Source organism: Mauremys reevesii, linkage group 17 (genome assembly GCF_016161935.1).
Source record: "Mauremys reevesii isolate NIE-2019 linkage group 17, ASM1616193v1, whole genome shotgun sequence".
Taxonomy (NCBI): domain Eukaryota; kingdom Metazoa; phylum Chordata; order Testudines; family Geoemydidae; genus Mauremys; species Mauremys reevesii.
The window spans coordinates 9982879-10003783 of record NC_052639.1 but is presented as its reverse complement, the minus strand read 5'-3'; the positions used below and the strand labels follow the sequence as shown (position 1 = coordinate 10003783).

Sequence of the window (20905 nt, the reverse complement as noted above, 5' to 3'; positions counted from 1 at the left end):
ATTAAGACAAGTTCCAGTCTTGTTATACATAGAGGCCATGACTTATTTTTTAAAAAAAACAGTTTTGTTGCTATCTTGTATTACTCTCCATGGGCTTACAGAAATGTATGAGGGATGAATAAGATGTGGTGGAATCGTCAGCCTTAAGCAATCTCCATCCCAATGAAGAGGGCTGGTGGAGGATTTGAGAAAGAAGCAGTTATCTCAACTACTGAGCGCTGGCGAAGATATAGAAATAAGTAGAGAAGCTCTAGATGGCTGCTCAGGGAGGGGGCAATCAGCTTCTGAAAGGTTATTTTTCCCTCTCTTGCCTGGGCTAGAAGAGACTCAACTCTCTTAGGACCATGGAATTGTCAATGTGTCTTGTCTTCATGATGTACTAAAGGTCCGAGACCGCCTCAGCTGGTTGAGAGGACAAAGAGTGGATTCCGTTATGCTCTGAGACTCTAAGGGAGAGAGTGATGTCGAAGAGTGCAAGATGAAACGCCCAACGTGGGGCTTGAACCCACGACCCTGAGATTAAGAGTCTCATGCTCTACCGACTGAGCTAGTCGGGCTAGGCCTCAAGGGCTAGCAAAGGCACAGACAGTGCAAAAGAAGAGCGAAGGAAGTTTCTTTGCGTGCTGAGATTCGTTTCCTGACATTTGCCTTCTTTCCTGGTTCCTTCGCTCTCCAGCTAGCAAACAGGGCCCGTTCCAAGGCTAGTTAGATGCTGGTGTCTAGACCAGAGAAGTGGGAAAATCATCTAGCAGCTGCTCAGAGAAACCTGGGTGGGAGGGTGGAATTTAGGATTCTCCCAGCAGGAGGAGGTGCTGTTTCTCAGCGCCCAAAGAGGGGGCAGAGAAGACAGTAACCCGCCGGCCACCAGACACATCTTTTCGCAGGGAATCAGAACCCCCTGGGGTAAAACTCTTCCAAGGATGTGCGGCTCCAGGAATGTCAGAGAAGGGAAGGACTGTTTGCTTTAGGAGGTGGGTGCGGGAACCTGCAGGTCCTTAGGTCCCTCCAGCGTCCGATGAAAGCATTTGGGGGGAAGGGGCCGGGATAGACAAAGACAGAAAAGACGGGCTTGCGGCTCCTGTGCAAACACCATGTTGCCAGCAGTCCAAGAGAAGCGGGTGGGGGTTCGAGCATTTTGGCTGCTTCCTGAGGGCACGGAACTCACAACCTGGCAATGCTCAGAGCCCCGTTCCTCGGGAGTTTTCTTTGTGTTGGTCTCGTGATGCTGAGGGAGGAAGCTGAAGCATCATTTGAGTTTGTTTCAGTGCCTTTGGTTGGGCTAAGGTTGTGACCCTGAGCACAGGGGTTCCAGCTCTTAACCCCTGAGGGGAATGGACCTTTGAGACCTCCTGATAGGATGTTGACACAATCTAACAGGGCTCTTGGTTGTAGCTGCCTCCTGTCTCTGCTCCCTATGTTGTGAATTCTGTGCCCTCATGAAGCAGCCAAACCAGAGTACGTAGAGCACCCAGTTTAGGGCTCAAGCCCAAACCCTGAGACTAAGAGTCTTACCTTCCCTTTATCAGTGTCTACTGTACTGCTCCCTTCTTCCTCCACCTGTATATGTTTGACACCCATACCTGCCCAAGATCAAGCAATGCCAACTTTCTGGTGGGGAATAAACTGGAATTTACCCAACTAGGTGCCTTGAGCGCATGGATTCCGAAGGTATTTACGATTCCCTCTAACTTCTCTTGCCGCTACTCTAAGAAAGCTCCTAAACAAGGGCTCTTCCAATATGTTACAAGGGCAATTGAAACCAGGCCACCTCTTGAGGTGGAATCAAGAGGCTGTGTCAGGAGTGGGATTTGAACCCACGCCTCCTGCAGGAGACCAGAAGCCCCAGTTGTGGGAAAGACAGAGCCTTGAGTCTGGCGCCTTAGACCACTCGGCCATCCTGACGCTGGAACAAAAGCAGCTCTCTCAACCCTCCTTTTCTTCAATATTGTATGAGCCGCTCAAGAAGGCCAAGACAGCATCTCTCGTTCAACACCTACATCACATCTGGTTTTTAGACACCATCACCCTCATCTAAAGTTTCAGGTTTCCTACAACCCTGTGCCTTCTGAGGTGTTCTAATCTCCCCCCCTCACTTATTAGATGGACACTAGGACAGAGGCAGAATAGAGACACTTAGCTTAATGAGAACCTCAAACTCCAGCACGGTGGGCCACAGAGTCAAGCAGCCAGCACTCACAATTGGTACCGGCCTTGTTTGGGTTTTTTTCCCAAACTAGCTCAGCACTCAGGGTGTTGAGCCCTTCTGGAAATCTTGCAAAAGAGTTTGGAGCCTGAATGGGTGTTGAGTTCTTAAGAAAACCTTGTTTTTGTTTTGTTTCACCAAGAAAATTGGGGACAAAAGATTAATCTAGGGTGAACCTGGATGTTTACTGCTGTTTTCGTTCAGCTCCACTAGGCTCTTTCGAAAGCTGGTCCGTTCCCCATTACAGAGGGTCCAAGCAGAGCGAGTGAAGGAACCCCTGTGCTCAGCATCACAACCTGAGCCCGAGGAAAAGCACTGAAACACGCTCAAATGACGCTTTAGGTTCATCCATCAGAATCACAAGAGCAAGACAAAGACATCTCAAGAGGAAGAGTCCTCGGTTTTCATTTACCCCATCGCAACCCTCTTCACTTCTTCTTCTGCCTACCTAGAGGCTCATCCAGGAAAATCACTCAACTGATTATAATTTGGGCAGAGAAACCCAGGGAGGGCTTGTGCTCCCCCTCCATGTGAGCGGATAGCACTCTGACTTCGCTCACGGGTCTATCAGCTTTGGCTTCCCCAGTTTGTCAACTCGGTGCAGGCAGGAAGCAGGCTCTCCTCGGCTTTGGCAAGCCACTTTCTGTCCAAATTGGGAAACCGGTCCAGTCTCCATTCCCCTGTGAGAACAAGAGCAGAGAGTTCACCAGCTGAACCCAATCCGAGGCATTGAAAAAAAATGGAATTATGCTTCCCGTTCCTCCGTCAGGATCACCAGGGAAACACACCAAAATCCCAAGAGGAACAACTCGTCTCTGTTTTAGTTACCCCCAACGCAATCCTCTCCGCTTCTTCTGCCTCCCTCGAGGCTCTTCCAGGGACAAAACTCATTGAGCTGATAGGATTTGGGGGATGGAAACGGAGAGAGGGGGTTTGACACCTCCTGAGAGGATGTGGACGCGATAGAACAGCTCTCTCGGTTTTAGAAGCCTCCTAGCCTGGCTCTTTTGTTGTCAATTCTGTGCCATCAGGAAGCAGCGAAAGCAGGGTAGGTAGGGCACCCGGTGACGTTGCACTCCATACGTTGTATGAAAAGATGCTTATAAGTGTGAGTATGATGTAAGTGGAATATGCTTGATGCAAAAGGTCTCTTGTAAGGTATCATAACAAAGGTTCTAACCTACTGAATATATGCCTCCATTTGTATGCATGTCTCATTCTTGTCTCTGAAGCTGGAAATATGAAGTCTAACTCTGAGGTCCTATTGTAATTGTGCAAAGCGTGGGCCACTAATGGCGGTTTAAAACCTTGACGGCTCCCATTGACAATTGGTTGTAAATGGTTTATTGACCTGCAAACCTTCCTGTGTACGTGTGGGCCAACCCAGGAAGAATGGAAACTAGGGGGTCTTACAGAGACCACGATAGTGGAATCCATCTTAAATCTGGTATTTTTCCGTTTAGAAGGAAGGGTGAGGACCCAGAGAGACAAAAGATTCCTGCCTTATGCCAAAGCTATAAAAGGGGGTGAAGCAGGACAAAGGGGCTGCCAGTCATGAGAAAACCCCTGCCAGTCATGAGAAAACCTAAGATGTCTGCTGGAAGTAACAAAGACCGAAGCAGGGGAAAGGATTGGGCCCAGACTAGGCAGGAGTCTAGTCTGTGAAAGAAGCTGATTGGAACACCTCTGAGGGTGAGCTATTCCCTGGAATCAGTTTCTTAATGTATTAGGCTTAGGCTTGCGTGTTTTGTTTTAGTTTGCTTGGTGACTTCCTTTGTTCTGTCTGTTATTACTTGAAATCACTTCACTCCTACTTTTTAACCTTAATAAAAATGACTTTTGTTTATTAATAAACCCAGAGGAAGTGATTAATCCCTGGGGGAGCAAACAGCTGTGCATCTCTCTCTATCAGTGATCTAGAGGGTGAAGAATTTAGGAATTTACCCTGTATAAGCTTTATAGAGAGTACAAGGGATTTATTTGGGGTTTTGGATCCCACTGGGAGCTGGGTGCTGGAGACAGGTGCTGAGCTGTTTTGAGTTAAAGTCTGCAGCTTTGGGAGTGTGGCCCAGAGCTTGGGTCTGTGTTGCAGCAGGCTAGGTGTCTGGCTCAACAAGGCAGGGTTCTGGAGTCCCAAGCTGGCAGGGAAAACGGGCTCGAAGTAATTTCAGTCCCAAGGGGATCTCTGTGACCGAACCCATCACAGTGGCGTAGTCGAGCAGGATATGTGCACAGCTGATTGCTTTGAGACACTGGTAGTGATTTTTAAGCGTGTTGCCCGGAGGACAGACAAAGTGCTTATTCGGGAAAGGGAAGATGACAACTTTGGTTGCCAAATTGGCTGGGAAAGCTCTGGATATATTCAGTAAGATGCCTATTGCTGATGCTTCAAACTATGGTCTATTTAAGGAATTGGTTTTGAAACAGTTTCAGATTAGGCCCGAAACCTAGAGGGTTAAATTCACAACTCTTTCAACTCCCAGAGCCCTTCTACAGCACAGATGATTTGTATACACCTTCACCGTGAGCCAAATTGGCAGGTTTCGGGAGCCCTGTGAGTCCGATGTTGTTTTAGTCTCCTGCTGATTTATTAGGCGAATAAAAGATGGACACCAGAACTGAGGCAGACTACGGACACCGCATTCTGAGAAAACAATGGTGAACCTCCAACTCCAGCAGTGTGGGCCACATAGACAAGTAACCAGCACCCACAATCTTTACAAGCTTTTTCCAAAATAACTCATCTTTTGGAAAAATAGGTTGAGCCTTTTGACAATCTGGCTAAAGATTTTAGTGCCTAACTGGGAGCCTAGTTCTTCTGCAAATCTGGCCCTAGCGGTGGGTGTGAGACCTTCTGAAAATTCTGGCCAATGTGTCTGGAAGCTCCAAGAAGCATCGCAACTTTGAGCATTTACTAGAACAGGATGAACAAAACCTTCCTTCCTTGACCTACAATCACCTTGATTCCAGGTTGAGGTTTCAAGAGAATTGATTTGATTCTTAGATGCACTGCGAAACAAACACCCTCCTGTAGACATTGGAAGGGGAGGCTGAAATGGATCTGCCACTAAACCACGTTGCCTTTCATCAGTAGCCACCTGAGCAAGAGGGTAAGCACTGGCCTAGAGGTGAAAGGCCCATAGCCCATGCTCAGAAGCCTTCAGCGGCTAGATCTTCGGAATGGAAAAGCTTAATGATCTTTCTCCGGGTGTTACTTCCAAAGACTTGTATATAGCGCTGGGTGAAAGGTTTTGGATGAATATTATATTTAGTGAAATATTTTGGTGGACCCAAAATGATTGTTTGGTTTGGTTTGGTTTCACCAAGAAAAGTGAAAAGAAAAGAAAAGATCTTGGGTCAAAGTGCAATGTTGTTCTAATTTAGGTTAGGCTCGGTAAGAAGGAAAACTAAATTGTTTGCACAAGTAAGTGTATTTGTGTAAAAGGGTGCAGAGGCTGGGCTTTAAGGGGCAGATAGCCATATTGTAGTAGTTGGAAGCTTTGCTTTCCCATGGCCTCTAAAGAGTTTCTGAGCATTCTGAAGGAGGCCAGGAAGTTGCATTCTTCTGGTTGAACTCCAAGCGAGGAAGGCAAGGTAGACTTTTGTTGAAGAGAATAACTCCCTGACCGGGAATCGAACCCGGGCCGTGGCGGTGAAAGCGCCAAATCCTAACCACTAGACCACCAGGAGATGACAGTTGGGGGTTGGGCATAACTTTCTAGGCCTACTTTCTGTCCAACTGAGGCCATTCGTCTGTCTTCAAAGGAGGTTAACACAAGCTCTGAGCTCTTCGTTTCCTTACGGTTCCCTTCCTATTTTTAGCACTGATATGAAAAAGAAACAGAAAACATATTAAGACAATTTCCAGTATTGTTATACATTGAGGCCATGTCTTTTTTTTAAAAAAAAACAGTTTTGTTGCTATCTTGTTTTACTCTCCATGGGCTTACAGAAATGTATGAGGGATGAATAAGATGTGGTGGAATCGTCAGCCTTAAGCAATCTCCATCCCAATGAAGAGGGCTGGTGGAGGATTTGAGAAAGAAGCAGTTATCTCAACTACTGAGCGCTGGCGAAGATATAGAAATAAGTAGAGAAGCTCTAGATGGCTGCTCAGGGGGAGGGGGGCAATCAGCTTCTGAAAGGTTATTTTTTCCCTCTCTTGCCTGGGCTAGAAGAGACTCAACTCTCTTAGGACCATGGAATTGTCAATGTGTCTTGTCTTCATGATGTACTAAAGGTCCGAGACCGCCTCAGCTGGTTGAGAGGACAAAGAGTGGATTCCGTTATGCTCTGAGACTCTAAGGGAGAGAGTGATGTCGAAGAGTGCAAGATGAAACGCCCAACGTGGGGCTTGAACCCACGACCCTGAGATTAAGAGTCTCATGCTCTACCGACTGAGCTAGTCGGGCTAGGCCTCAAGGGGTAGCAAAGGCACAGACAGTGCAAAAGAAGAGCGAAGGAAGTTTCTTTGCGTGCTGAGATTCGTTTCCTGACATTTGCCTTCTTTCCTGGTTCCTTCGCTCACCAGCTAGCAAACAGGGCCTGTTCCAAGGCTAGTTAGATGCTGGTGTCTAGACCAGAGAAGTGGGAAAATCATCTAGCAGCTGCTCAGAGAAACCTGGGTGGGAGGGTGGAATTTAGGATTCTCCCAGCAGGAGGAGGTGCTGTTTCTCAGCGCCCAAAGAGGGGGCAGAGAAGACAGTAACCCGCCGGCCACCAGACACATCTTTTCGCAGGGAATCAGAACCCCCTGGGGTAAAACTCTTCCAAGGATGTGCGGCTCCAGGAATGTCAGAGAAGGGAAGGACTGTTTGCTTTAGGAGGTGGGTGCGGGAACCTGCAGGTCCTTAGGTCCCTCCAGCGTCCGATGAAAGCATTTGGGGAAGGGGCCGGATAGACAAAGACAGGAAAGACGGGCTTGCGGCTCCTGTGCAAACACCATGTTGCCAGCAGTCCAAGAGAAGCGGGTGGGGGTTCGAGCATTTTGGCTGCTTCCTGAGGGCACGGAACTCACAACCTGGCAATGCTCAGAGCCCCGTTCCTCGGGAGTTTTCTTTGTGTTGGTCTCGTGATGCTGAGGAGGAAGCTGAAGCATCATTTGAGTTTGTTTCAGTGCCTTTGGTTGGGCTAAGGTTGTGACCCTGAGCACAGGGGTTCCAGCTCTTAACCCCTGAGGGGAATGGACCTTTGAGACCTCCTGATAGGATGTTGACACAATCTAACAGGGCTCTTGGTTGTAGCTGCCTCCTGTCTCTGCTCCCTATGTTGTGAATTCTGTGCCCTCATGAAGCAGCCAAACCAGAGTACGTAGAGCACCCAGTTTAGGGCTCAAGCCCAAACCCTGAGACTAAGAGTCTTACCTTCCCTTTATCAGTGTCTACTGTACTGCTCCCTTCTTCCTCCACCTGTATATGTTTGACACCCATACCTGCCCAAGATCAAGCAATGCCAACTTTCTGGTGGGGAATAAACTGGAATTTACCCAACTAGGTGCCTTGAGCGCATGGATTCCGAAGGTATTTACGATTCCCTCTAACTTCTCTTGCCGCTACTCTAAGAAAGCTCCTAAACAAGGGCTCTTCCAATATGTTACAAGGGCAATTGAAACCAGGCCACCTCTTGAGGTGGAATCAAGAGGCTGTGTCAGGAGTGGGATTTGAACCCACGCCTCCTGCAGGAGACCAGAAGCCCCAGTTGTGGGAAAGACAGAGCCTTGAGTCTGGCGCCTTAGACCACTCGGCCATCCTGACGCTGGAACAAAAGCAGCTCTCTCAACCCTCCTTTTCTTCAATATTGTATGAGCCGCTCAAGAAGGCCAAGACAGCATCTCTCGTTCAACACCTACATCACATCTGGTTTTAGACACCATCACCCTCATCTAAAGTTTCAGGTTTCCTACAACCCTGTGCCTTCTGAGGTGTTCTAATCTCCCCCCCTCACTTATTAGATGGACACTAGGACAGAGGCAGAATAGAGACACTTAGCTTAATGAGAACCTCAAACTCCAGCACGGTGGGCCACAGAGTCAAGCAGCCAGCACTCACAATCGGTACCGGCCTTGTTTGGGTTTTTTTCCCAAACTAGCTCAGCACTCAGGGTGTTGAGCCCTTCTGGAAATCTTGCAAAAGAGTTTGGAGCCTGAATGGGTGTTGAGTTCTTAAGAAAACCTTGTTTTTGTTTTGTTTCCCAAGAAAATTGGGGACAAAAGATTAATCTAGGGTGAACCTGGATGTTTACTGCTGTTTTCGTTCAGCTCCACTAGGCTCTTTCAAAGCTGGTCCGTTCCCCATTACAGAGGGTCCAAGCAGAGCGAGTGAAGGAACCCCTGTGCTCAGCATCACAACCTGAGCCCGAGGAAAAGCACTGAAACACGCTCAAATGACGCTTTAGGTTCATCCATCAGAATCACAAGAGCAAGACAAAGACATCTCAAGAGGAAGAGTCCTCGGTTTTCATTTACCCCATCGCAACCCTCTTCACTTCTTCTTCTGCCTACCTAGAGGCTCATCCAGGAAAATCACTCAACTGATTATAATTTGGGCAGAGAAACCCAGGAGGGCTTGTGCTCCCCTCCATGTGAGCGGATAGCACTCTGACTTCGTCACGGGTCTCTCAGCTTTGGCTTCCCAGTTTGTCAACTCGGTGCAGGCAGGAAGCAGGCTCTCCTCGGCTTTGGCAAGCCACTTTCTGTCCAAATTGGGAAACCGGTCCAGTCTCCATTCCCCTGTGAGAACAAGAGCAGAGAGTTCACCAGCTGAACCCAATCCGAGGCATTGAAAAAAAATGGAATTATGCTTCCCGTTCCTCCGTCAGGATCACCAGGGAAACACACCAAAATCCCAAGAGGAACAACTCGTCTCTGTTTTAGTTACCCCCAACGCAATCCTCTCCGCTTCTTCTGCCTCCCTCGAGGCTCTTCCAGGGACAAAACTCATTGAGCTGATAGGATTTGGGGGATGGAAACGGAGAGAGGGGGTTTGACACCTCCTGAGAGGATGTGGACGCGATAGAACAGCTCTCTCGGTTTTAGAAGCCTCCTAGCCTGGCTCTTTTGTTGTCAATTCTGTGCCATCAGGAAGCAGCGAAAGCAGGGTAGGTAGGGCACCCGGTGACGTTGCACTCCATACGTTGTATGAAAAGATGCTTATAAGTGTGAGTATGATGTAAGTGGAATATGCTTGATGCAAAAGGTCTCTTGTAAGGTATCATAACAAAGGTTCTAACCTACTGAATATATGCCTCCATTTGTATGCATGTCTCATTCTTGTCTCTGAAGCTGGAAATATGAAGTCTAACTCTGAGGTCCTATTGTAATTGTGCAAAGCGTGGGCCACTAATGGCGGTTTAAAACCTTGACGGCTCCCATTGACAATTGGTTGTAAATGGTTTATTGACCTGCAAACCTTCCTGTGTACGTGTGGGCCAACCCAGGAAGAATGGAAACTAGGGGGTCTTACAGAGACCACGATAGTGGAATCCATCTTAAATCTGGTATTTTTCCGTTTAGAAGGAAGGGTGAGGACCCAGAGAGACAAAAGATTCCCGCCTTATGCCAAAGCTATAAAAGGGGGTGAAGCAGGACAAAGGGGCTGCCAGTCATGAGAAAACCCTGCCAGTCATGAGAAAACCTAAGATGTCTGCTGGAAGTAACAAAGACCGAAGCAGGGGAAAGGATTGGGCCCAGACTAGGCAGGAGTCTAGTCTGTGAAAGAAGCTGATTGGAACACCTCTGAGGGTGAGCTATTCCCTGGAATCAGTTTCTTAATGTATTAGGCTTAGGCTTGCGTGTTTTGTTTTAGTTTGCTTGGTGACTTCCTTTGTTCTGTCTGTTATTACTTGAAATCACTTCACTCCTACTTTTTAACCTTAATAAAAATGACTTTTGTTTATTAATAAACCCAGAGGAAGTGATTAATCCCTGGGGGAGCAAACAGCTGTGCATCTCTCTCTATCAGTGATCTAGAGGGTGAAGAATTTAGGAATTTACCCTGTATAAGCTTTATAGAGAGTACAAGGGATTTATTTGGGGTTTTGGATCCCACTGGGAGCTGGGTGCTGGAGACAGGTGCTGAGCTGTTTTGAGTTAAAGTCTGCAGCTTTGGGAGTGTGGCCCAGAGCCTGGGTCTGTGTTGCAGCAGGCTAGGGTGTCTGGCTCAACAAGGCAGGGTTCTGGAGTCCCAAGCTGGCAGGGAAAACGGGCTCGAAGTAATTTCAGTCCCAAGGGGATCTCTGTGACCGAACCCATCACAGTGGCGTAGTCGAGCAGGATATGTGCACAGCTGATTGCTTTGAGACACTGGTAGTGATTTTTAAGCGTGTTGCCCGGAGGACAGACAAAGTGCTTATTCGGGAAAGGGAAGATGACAACTTTGGTTGCCAAATTGGCTGGGAAAGCTCTGGATATATTCAGTAAGATGCCTATTGCTGATGCTTCAAACTATGGTCTATTTAAGGAATTGGTTTTGAAACAGTTTCAGATTAGGCCCGAAACCTAGAGGGTTAAATTCACAACTCTTTCAACTCCCAGAGCCCTTCTACAGCACAGATGATTTGTATACACCTTCACCGTGAGCCAAATTGGCAGGTTTCCGGGAGCCCTGTGAGTCCGATGTTGTTTTAGTCTCCCTGCTGATTTATTAGGAGAATAAAAGATGGACACCAGAACTGAGGCAGACTACGGACACCGCATTCTGAGAAAACAATGGTGAACCTCCAACTCCAGCAGTGTGGGCCACATAGACAAGTAACCAGCACCCACAATCTTTACAAGCCTTTTTTCCAAAATAACTCATCTTTTGGAAAAATAGGTTGAGCCTTTTTGACAATCTGGCTAAAGATTTTAGTGCCTAACTGGGAGCCTAGTTCTTCTGCAAATCTGGCCCTAGCGGTGGGTGTGAGACCTTCTGAAAATTCTGGCCAATGTGTCTGGAAGCTCCAAGAAGCATCGCAACTTTGAGCATTTACTAGAACAGGATGAACAAAACCTTCCTTCCTTGACCTACAATCACCTTGATTCCAGGTTGAGGTTTCAAGAGAATTGATTTGATTCTTAGATGCACTGCGAAACAAACACCCTCCTGTAGACATTGGAAGGGGGAGGCTGAAATGGATCTGCCACTAAACCACGTTGCCTTTCATCAGTAGCCACCTGAGCAAGAGGGTAACCACTGGCCTAGAGGTGAAAGGCCCATAGCCCATGCTCAGAAGCCTTCAGCGGCTAGATCTTAGGAATGGAAAAGCTTAATGATCTTTCTCCGGGGTGGTTACTTCCAAAGACTTGTATATAGCGCTGGGTGAAAGGTTTTGGATGAATATTATATTTAGTGAAATATTTTGGTGGACCCAAAATGATTGTTTGGTTTGGTTTGGTTTCACCAAGAAAAGTGAAAAGAAAAGAAAAAGATCTTGGGTCAAAGTGCAATGTTGTTCTAATTTAGGTTAGGCTCGGTAAGAAGGAAAAACTAAATTGTTTGCACAAGTAAGTGTATTTGTGTAAAAGGGTGCAGAGGCTGGGCTTTAAGGGGCAGATAGCCATATTGTAGTAGTTGGAAGCTTTGCTTTCCCCATGGCCTCTAAAGAGTTTCCGAGCATTCTGAAGGAGGCCAGGAAGTTGCATTCTTCTGGTTGAACTCCAAGCGAGGAAGGCAAGGTAGACTTTTGTTGAAGAAGATAACTCCCTGACCGGGAATCGAACCCCGGGCCGTGGCGGTGAAAGCGCCAAATCCTAACCACTAGACCACCCAGGAGATGACAGTTGGAAGGGTTGGGCATAACTTTCTAGGCCTACTTTCTGTCCAACTGAGGCCATTCGTTCGTCTTCAAAGGAGGTTAACACAAGCTCTGAGCTCTTCGTTTCCTTACGGTTCCCTTCCTATTTTTAGCACTGATATGAAAAAGAAACAGAAAACATATTAAGACAATTTCCAGTATTGTTATACATTGAGGCCATGTCTTTTTTTTAAAAAAAAACAGTTTTGTTGCTATCTTGTTTTACTCTCCATGGGCTTACAGAAATGTATGAGGGATGAATAAGATGTGGTGGAATCGTCAGCCTTAAGCAATCTCCATCCCAATGAAGAGGGCTGGTGGAGGATTTGAGAAAGAAGCAGTTATCTCAACTACTGAGCGCTGGCGAAGATATAGAAATAAGTAGAGAAGCTCTAGATGGCTGCTCAGGGGGAGGGGGGCAATCAGCTTCTGAAAGGTTATTTTTCCCTCTCTTGCCTGGGCTAGAAGAGACTCAACTCTCTTAGGACCATGGAATTGTCAATGTGTCTTGTCTTCATGATGTACTAAAGGTCCGAGACCGCCTCAGCTGGTTGAGAGGACAAAGAGTGGATTCCGTTATGCTCTGAGACTCTAAGGGAGAGAGTGATGTCGAAGAGTGCAAGATGAAACGCCCAATGTGGGGCTTGAACCCACGACTCTGAGATTAAGAGTCTCATGCTTTACCGACTGAGCTAGTTGGCCTAGGCCTCAAGGGGTAGCAAAGGCACAGACAGTGCAAAAGAAGAGCGAAGGAAGTTTCTTTGCGTGCTGAGATTCGTTTCCTGACATTTGCCTTCTTTCCTGGTTCCTTCGCTCTCCAGCTAGCAAACAGGGCCCGTTCCAAGGCTAGTTAGATGCTGGTGTCTAGACCAGAGAAGTGGGAAAATCATCTAGCAGCTGCTCAGAGAAACCTGGGTGGGAGGGTGGAATTTAGGATTCTCCCAGCAGGAGGAGGTGCTGTTTCTCAGAAAAAGCTTCTCAGCGCCCAAAGAGGGGGCAGAGAAGACAGTTCCCCGCCGGCCGCCAGACACATCTTTTCGCAGGGAATCAGAACCCCCTGGGGTAAAACTCTTCCAAGGATGTGCGGCTCCAGGAATGTCAGAGAAGGGAAGGACTGTTTGCTTTAGGAGGTGGGTGCGGGAACCTGCAGGTCCTTAGGTCCCTCCAGCGTCCGATGAAAGCATTTGGGGGGAAGGGGCCGGGATAGACAAAGACAGGAAAGACGGGCTTGCGGCTCCTGTGCAAATACCATGTTGCCAGCGGTCCAAGAGAAGCAGGTGGGGGTTCGAGCATTTTGGCTGCTTCCTGAGGGCACGGAACTCACAACCTGGCAATGCTCAGAGCCCCGTTCCTCGGGAGTTTTCTTTGTGTTGGTCTTGTGATGCTGAGGGAGGAAGCTGAAGCATCATTTGAGTTTGTTTCAGTGCCTTCGGTTGGGCTAAGGTTGTGACCCATTCATATATATAGTATGAACTATATACACTAACTATACTACAAACGAATAAAGTTAACTACAACTATATAAATCTGAACTATATATACAAGAATTAACGAGAGAAACTACGAGTAGCTAGGGAAGTGGAGGTCAGCTAAGCCGCGCTCCACTGTTCCAACGACCGACACGGGCAGTAAGAAGGAACTGAGGGGCGGGTGGGTCAGCAGTGGTATATATCTGGCTCTATAGCGGCGCCACTCCAGGGGGCACCCATCCGACCCACCGAGTGTTGCTTGGGTAAAAATCTTCCGACGAACGTGCACACGGCGTGCGCACACCTAACTGGAATGCATATGAGCAATCACTCGAAGAAGAACTCCTTCTTTCTTGTATATTGCAAAGAAACCTGGTGTTATTTTTCACCAAGGAAGCTGGTAGATGTTTGAACACAAAGTATTGCAGCTTGGGAACAATCCCCCAGAAATGGCATCTTCCCCCCCTCCACCCCGGAGCTTCCCTGCCTGAACGTAAAGAGTGCGCAGCGCGCGTCTCTCTCCCTTGCTGCTGCTGCTGCCGCCGCCTAAGGGCTAGAGCATAAGAGCAGTGCTAGCTGCTGTAGCACCTCAGGAGGGAGGGGACCCTGCCATTTTTGGCAGCCCTCCTCTCCCGCTACCTGGAGGAGACACGAAGGGGACTTCCGGCCAGGAGACGGACTTCACTCACCTTAGCAGCTGCTGGGGCTTCTGTGAGTGTTTGACCCTATGATTCCGCCCCCGCCCCTGCCCCTGCCCCTGCCCCTGCCCCATGCTGGGGAAGGGGCAGCCCCATCCCCCATCCACAGTGAAGTTATGGTGAGGGGCAGCAACATGGAAGGCCACCTGTGATGGCAACCCCCCCATCCAGTACCCATCATAGAGGAGGTGAGTGAGCTTTCTGGACCTGAGAGGGGCCCTACGAGCATGTGCAGTGACTGTGGTGCAGAGTGAGTGTGCTGTGGGGGCAGAGGGGCAGAGGAGGGGTCCCTCCCCTGGAGCTTGCTGCTGCCAGTGGTGGTGATGGGGAGTCCTCTCTGGCCCTAGCCCTGGGGCAGCCTGTCTGCACCCCAAGTTCCTCATCCTCAGCCCTGCCCCACCCCAAAGCCTGCACTCCCAGCACCGAGCACACTCCTGCACTGTGAACCTCTCATCCCCAGCCCCACCCCAGAACCCTCACCTGAGGGGAAAAACATGCAACTTAAATTTGGTGGTCAGTTTGGAGTATCATTTTGTTTAGCACGATACTTGACTATTTTACACCCCTTCAAAGTATGTAACTGGTCATATACAGGTGTTACGAAGTGGGAATGTGCTTAATGTTTTCTCTGAATACTGTCTGTGTGCCTCAGTTTCCCCAATGCATTTCTTAAGGCTCTAGATGGTGGGATAAGGGGGTGTGATTGTTGTAAAGCCCTAGAGGGCCAGTGTGATGCCGTCTGCACAGAGAATGGCCGAAACCCTGTCTCCAGGCAACTGATGGCCTGAGCCCCTCCCCTGCAAAGGTGCCAGCTGAAGGTGTTGGAGACAAAGAGATCAGGTGAGCAGAGAGGAGTGGGGGCTGGAGGGGGTTTGGGAGTCTGGAGCTGGCTGGGGACCAGGCGTGAAGTGCAGACAAGGGGGGTCTGGATCACTGCCCCCAGAATGGACCCGGCCTAGGGGTCCGGTTCACTGTAGCTACAAGCTCTGTTTTACACCCTGTTCCTGTCATCGAATAAATCTCTGTGTTACTGGCTGGCTGAGAGTCACGTCTGACTGCAAAGTGGGGGGGCGGGACCCTCTGGCTTCCCCAGGACCCCACCTGGGCGGGCTCGCTGTGGGAAGCGCACAGAGGGGCAGAGGATGCTGAATGCTCCAAGGAGAGACCCAGGAAGGTGAAGCCGTGAGCTTCTTGCCCAGAAAAAGTCTGCTCCGAGGGAGAGGAGGCTCCCCAAAGTCCTGCCTGGCTTGGTGGGGAGCAGTTCCAGAGCAGCGCCCAGGGACTCCGTGACACCCGGTACCCACCACAGGGGAGGCGAGTGGGCTTTCTGGACCTGAGAGAGTCCCTAGGAGCATGTGCAGTGACTGTGGCGCAGAGTGAGTGTGCTGCGGGAGGTGGGGACGATGGGTCCCTCCTCTGGAGCTTGCGGCTGCCGGCAACAGGGAGGGGGGTCCTCTCTGGCCCTAGCCCTGGGGCAGCCTGTCTGCATCCCAAGTTCCTTATCCCCAGCCCTGCCCCACCCCAGTCCCTGCACCCCCAGCCCTGAGCACCCTCCTGCACTGTGAACCCCTCATCCCCAGCCCAACCCCAGAGCCCACACCTGAGGGGAAAAACATGCAACTTAAATTTGGTGGTCAGTTTGGAGTATCATTTTGTTTAGCACAATACTTGACTCTTTTACACCCCTTTAAAGTGTATAACTAGTTGTATACAGGTGTTACAAAGTGGGGCTGTTCTTAATGTTTTCTCTGAATACAGTGTGGGTGCCTCAGTTTCCCCTGTGCATTTCTCAAGGATCTAGATGGTGGGATAAGGGGGTGTGATTGTTGTAGAGCCCTAGAGTGCTAGTGTGATGCCGTCTGCACAGAGAATGGCTGAAACCCTGTCTCCTGGATACTGATGGCCTGGGCCGCTCTCCTGCAAGGTGCCAACTGAAGGTGTTGGAGAACAGAGAGATCGGGTGGCCTCCTAATGCCTGGAAAAGAGACAAAGGCCAGAGGAGGGAGTGTCAGTGCCTGTGCAGACTTCCGGGAAGCGCACGGTGTGGAAGGGGATGCTGGGATGCTTTGGAACAACTCCATACAAAGCCAGTCAGGACTCTGGGGGAGCTTTCTCTATCGGAGCAGACTGTCTCCAGTGCAGGAAGCTTACACCTTCCTGGGTCTGACCTCGAAGCATTCAGCCCTTCCACACTGTGCGCCTTACGCAGCCAGTCTGCCTAGGCAGGTCCTGGGGCAACCAGAGGTCCCTGCACCCCCAACTCCACAGTCAGACGTGACTCTCAGCCAGACAGTAAAACAGAAGGTTTATTAGATGACGGGAACACAGTTTAAACAGAGCTTGTTGGTACAGAAAACAGGACCCCTCAGTCAGGCCCATCTTGTGGGGTGGGGAGCCCAGAACCAAGTTCTGTGTCTCTCCCCATTTCCCCAGCCAGCTCCAAACTGACACTCCCTCCTCTGGCCTCTGTGTCTCTTCTGGACAAGGAGGCCACCTGATCTCTTTGTCCCCAACACCTTCAGTTGGCATCTTGCAGGGGAAACTGAGGCACCCACACAGTATTCAGAGAAAACATTAAGAACATTCCCACTTTGTCACAACAGGTGCAACAAAATATAATACCATATATTGAAGTAGGCAAGTGCCGCTTCTGACTTTCCACTTTTAATTGACCCTTGTAATCTTGTGGCACTGACGCGTTGTAGCTTCATTTTATATCGGCTTACAGGGCGGGAGCGGGGGGGCACCACCATTTTGGGCCCCACCAAAAATTATACAAACCTGTCGCCTATGGGCGGGCATGGGGGTTTCTGGCAGGCGAGGGAGAAGGTGAAAGGAGGCGAGTGGTGGGTGGGGACTGACTAGGAGGGACGCAGCAAGCCAGCGGGGGGCTAGGGGGTGAAGAGGGGTGTGATGGTGGGGCCCAGCAGGGAGGGGGCAGGTCCTATTTTACTGCTGTGATCTGGTCACCCCATGTGCAGTTTCTTCCTGCCCCCACCGAACCTTGTTTCGATGGGGCGGAGCTGGGGAAGGAGGGTTTGTTTCCACGGGGCCGGGCGGCGCTGGGGGGGGGAAGAAGGGGGCAATTTTATATTAATAAGGAAATGTTTTATAAATTTTAATAAAATAAACATTAGTGAAGAAAATCAGTTGTACTATCAAAACAAATTATTTTCCTGATATGAAAGTGCAAATCAGCTAATTAATATATGATGCAATGTATGTAATAGATAATTTTGTTATTATTTATATAGTCATGGAAAGTAAATAATACATGGAAGAAACGAAAGGGTTTTTTTTAAGTGTTTTTTTGTTTTAGTCATCCCTGCCGGGGCCCCATCGCAACTGTTCAAATTGGGCCCCGCACTTCCTGAAGCCGCCCTGGCAATGAGGCTAATCATCTAGTGGAACAAGCTCCGCAAGGGACGTGGTTAATTCCCCATCACTGCTCTGTGTAAATGAAGACCGCAGCTCTTGCTGCAAGACACCTGGTGTGTGGGTGTCCCTGTTCCCCCTTCAGAACCCCTGGTACATGATGCTTCCCTCCTCCCAGTTCAAGATCCCCATCATGTGGGTGCTCCCATCCAGGATCTCTGGTGGGGTCCCCCACCCCATGAACTAGCTCCCGTGTGTGGTTTCCCCTGCCTGCCCCCATCCGGGATCTGTGGGTGTCTCTGTTCCCCTTTTCAAGATCCGTGTTGCAGGGGGGCATCCCTCCCCCCAAGTCAGACTCCCCATCGTGTCGGTGCTCCCATCCCCCCTTCCAGGCTCTGCGGGGGGGGGGGGGTGTCTAAAAAGAGACTGTGTCTCACTGTCTTGCCCAGGCTACACTGCAGGGGCTATTCACAGGTGTGATCCCACTACTGATCAGCACAGGAGATTTGACCTGCTTTGTTTCCAACCTGGGCCGGTTCACCTCTCCTTAGGCAACCCGGAGACCCCAAACTCCCCCAGGATCACCATATTGATGCTGAACTTAGTGCAGACACCCGATGAGCACAGCCCCCTGCAGCCCAGAACTCCTGAGCTCAAGCGATCCGCCAGCCTCAGCCTCCCCAGGCGCTGGTATCACAGGTACCAGCCACAGGGCCCAGCTTGTTTCTCAGCCTGGCAGCTGGAGCTTTAAACTCTGCTTTTGAGCTCTGTGCCTTGGCCAGACGGGGACAGCCTGGAACTGGGAAATGCTCCTGCTCCCCCCGCCCCCGTCTCATGTCGAGCTGCAGGCGCCGCTGTCCTGCTAGGTAAGATCCCGGATGTTTCGGTGCCCCCTTTCCCCGCCCAGGTGTCCGGGTACCTCTGCCCCCCCCTACAGAATCCTGGCTGTGTGGGTGTCCGTCCCTCTGCAGAGGATCCCGGAGTGTGGATGCCCTTGTCCCCCCCTACAACATCCTGGGTGTGTGGGTGCCACTCTCCCCCCCCCGTAGATCTCTGGTGGGTGGGTCCCCAGGGTGTGAGTGCTCCCATCCCCCGATACAGGCTGGGGGGGGGGTATAACTGGCTCTCCCTGTCCTGCCCAGGCGGTGCTACAGCAGCTGTTCACAGGGGCAGCAGCCCCACTGTCAACCTGCAGCTTTAACCTGCTCCAGGGGTGACCTGCTTCACCCTCCTTTGGGAGCCCGGGGACCCCGAACTGCCCAGAATCACCTGATTGATGCCGAGCTTAGCACAGACACCGGCTCAGCCTGGCAGGGAGCTGCCCTGAGCCCTGACAATCAGCTGCCCTCCGCCTCCTGCTGCACAGCGAGGATCCCACGTGAGAGGCTTCGTGCCCAGTTTGTTCAGGAGCGTCCCAGGCTCCAGCTGTAAACTCTGCTGGTCAGTTCTAGTCTTTGGCCACACGGGGGCAGCACTAATGGTCCCATCTAAACGCTGTTTGCGTTCGGCCCTTCGGATCGCAGATTGTAACCCGCGGGCAGATCTCTGAGCGCAGCCAAATCCCTCCCCAAACTGAACATTGAAGCAGCAGCTCCCATTGGAAAGATCAGGATTTTTGCCTTTAAAAACAAGGGAAATGTCTCCAGCGAGAGACTGAAGAAGCTCAATTGATTTCATTGACTCCATGAATGTTCCTCTGTGTCCCCCTAGGAGTCATGCCCCACATTTTGGGGACCACTGAACCCTACTCGCTAAGCAGGGCTAGTGATGCCAAAGCCCAGGGAAAGGGAGAACAAGTGCGGGGCCCCCAGCACTGGAGCCATGTGAAGGGGCTGCAGGAGAGGAGCAATGGGTGGTGGCCCAGGGAATTAAGGGCAAAGGGGGCACAGGAGGGGGCAGGAGTTAGGGGTGAAGGAGGTGCAAGGGTTGGGAGTGCAGGAGCTAGCAGTAAAGGGGGAGTGGGGATCGTCCAGGGGCAATGGGGAAGTGCCAAAGTACAAGCACCATTTTCCCTAATGCTGGGAACCATTTTCCCTAATGCTGGTCTGAGCAAACAATTGGAAATGACCCTTCAGTGAGACCAGAACCATAGTGTAGAAAAGCCCCTTTGTTAAGTGGTGGTGGCTGAGGGCTTAGGGAGATGGGTTAGAAAACAACAGGTACTTGTCTGTGGAGATTTGATTCTTGCCTGCTAGGCCAGGCTGGGGTGTGGTGTCTCCATGGCTGTACTTCCAGTGTCTGATCTGCAACAGGGAGCCAAGTCTAGACATACTCAGAGGCTCTATGCCAGGGTTCCTCAAACTTCCTTTCACTACAACCCCTTTTTGCCCCAAAACCCCCCAAAAAACTTACTACATGACCCTAGAAAGACACACCAAGCCCCTCTACACTGAGCACAGGCAGAGGAGACAAAGCCTGAGCCCTGCCCCAGTTGGGGGAGGGCAAAACCAGAGCTTGAGGGATTCAGCCCTGGGTGGTGGGGCTCAGACTTTTGGTTTCAGCCCCAGGCACCAACAAGTCTAATGCCAGCCCTGGCGACCCCATTAAAACAGGGTTATGACCCACTTTGGGGTCTTGCCCCACAGTTTGAGAACCACTGCTCTAGGCTGATGGGAGAGAGTTTTCCTGGGGGTGTAGTTAATCCACTTCCCAAGAGGTGGCAGCTATGTCAGTGGGAGAAGCTATATCGGTGGGTGCGCAAGCTGTGGTGTTTACCACATTTAAGAAGTTTAATCAAACCCCATTTTGAAAACCACCTGTGGTCTGGGAATGGCAAAGGAGCTCGATGAATCAGGGTTTGTCCTTCAAAGTCCTGGACATCACGATTCCATACTCCTGTTGTCATTGGGGATATTGCTCAGTGTTAGAGTGCTTAACTGCAGTTCAAATAGTCCTCAGTTCAAACCCCCGTGTTCTCTTATAACCTCCTTTCTTTTTTTAAAAAAAGTTAAACATTTTCATTTCCATTCTCCATTCTGTTCAGGGGCTCCTCTATACAGGAGTGCTTGATAACAATGTAAACACTCAATATTTTGCTGTCCAAATGCACAAAAACCTAGCAAAGCTGTCCATCAGCTGAAATCAGATCCAATCCTCTAAGTGTCTAGTTTATGTTTTCATCAGTTAAACAAAGGGATCATACGAATGTACATTTGCAGATCCCTCTTCTCCAGGAGCTGTGCTGTGCAGAAGAAGAAGAACCACATCCAGCTGCAGTTCAGGAGTCTGATGACCAAAGAGCCACAAAGTGTTCTCAGGGCTGGAGAAAAATGCCGTCTAGTGAGCTATTGAACGAGCTCAACCTGTTTAGCTTATCAAAAGAAGATTGAAAGGTGACTTCATTGAAGTGTTGAAGGGCCTTAATGGAGACAAAAGATTGGGTATTAAAG

At 49.9% G+C, this 20905-nt stretch overlaps 6 non-coding genes across 6 annotated transcripts; all 6 read right to left on the bottom strand.

Moving 5' to 3' along the window:
* Positions 1-484: 484 nt before the first annotated feature.
* TRNAK-CUU lies at positions 485-557 on the bottom strand. Its single transcript has one exon. It is a non-coding gene; the product is annotated as a tRNA-Lys (tRNA).
* Positions 558-1793: 1236 nt separating this feature from the next.
* TRNAL-CAA lies at positions 1794-1902 on the bottom strand. Its single transcript has 2 exons — positions 1865-1902; positions 1794-1839 (listed from the first exon to the last, which is right to left on the bottom strand). It is a non-coding gene; the product is annotated as a tRNA-Leu (tRNA).
* Positions 1903-5821: 3919 nt separating this feature from the next.
* Positions 5822-5894, bottom strand: TRNAE-UUC. Its single transcript has one exon. It is a non-coding gene; the product is annotated as a tRNA-Glu (tRNA).
* A 648-nt stretch (positions 5895-6542) lies between these two features.
* TRNAK-CUU lies at positions 6543-6615 on the bottom strand. Its single transcript has one exon. It is a non-coding gene; the product is annotated as a tRNA-Lys (tRNA).
* A 1232-nt stretch (positions 6616-7847) lies between these two features.
* Positions 7848-7956, bottom strand: TRNAL-CAA. Its single transcript has 2 exons — positions 7919-7956; positions 7848-7893 (listed from the first exon to the last, which is right to left on the bottom strand). It is a non-coding gene; the product is annotated as a tRNA-Leu (tRNA).
* A 3923-nt stretch (positions 7957-11879) lies between these two features.
* On the bottom strand, positions 11880-11952 carry TRNAE-UUC. The gene has a single exon. It is a non-coding gene; the product is annotated as a tRNA-Glu (tRNA).
* Positions 11953-20905: the final 8953 nt, after the last annotated feature.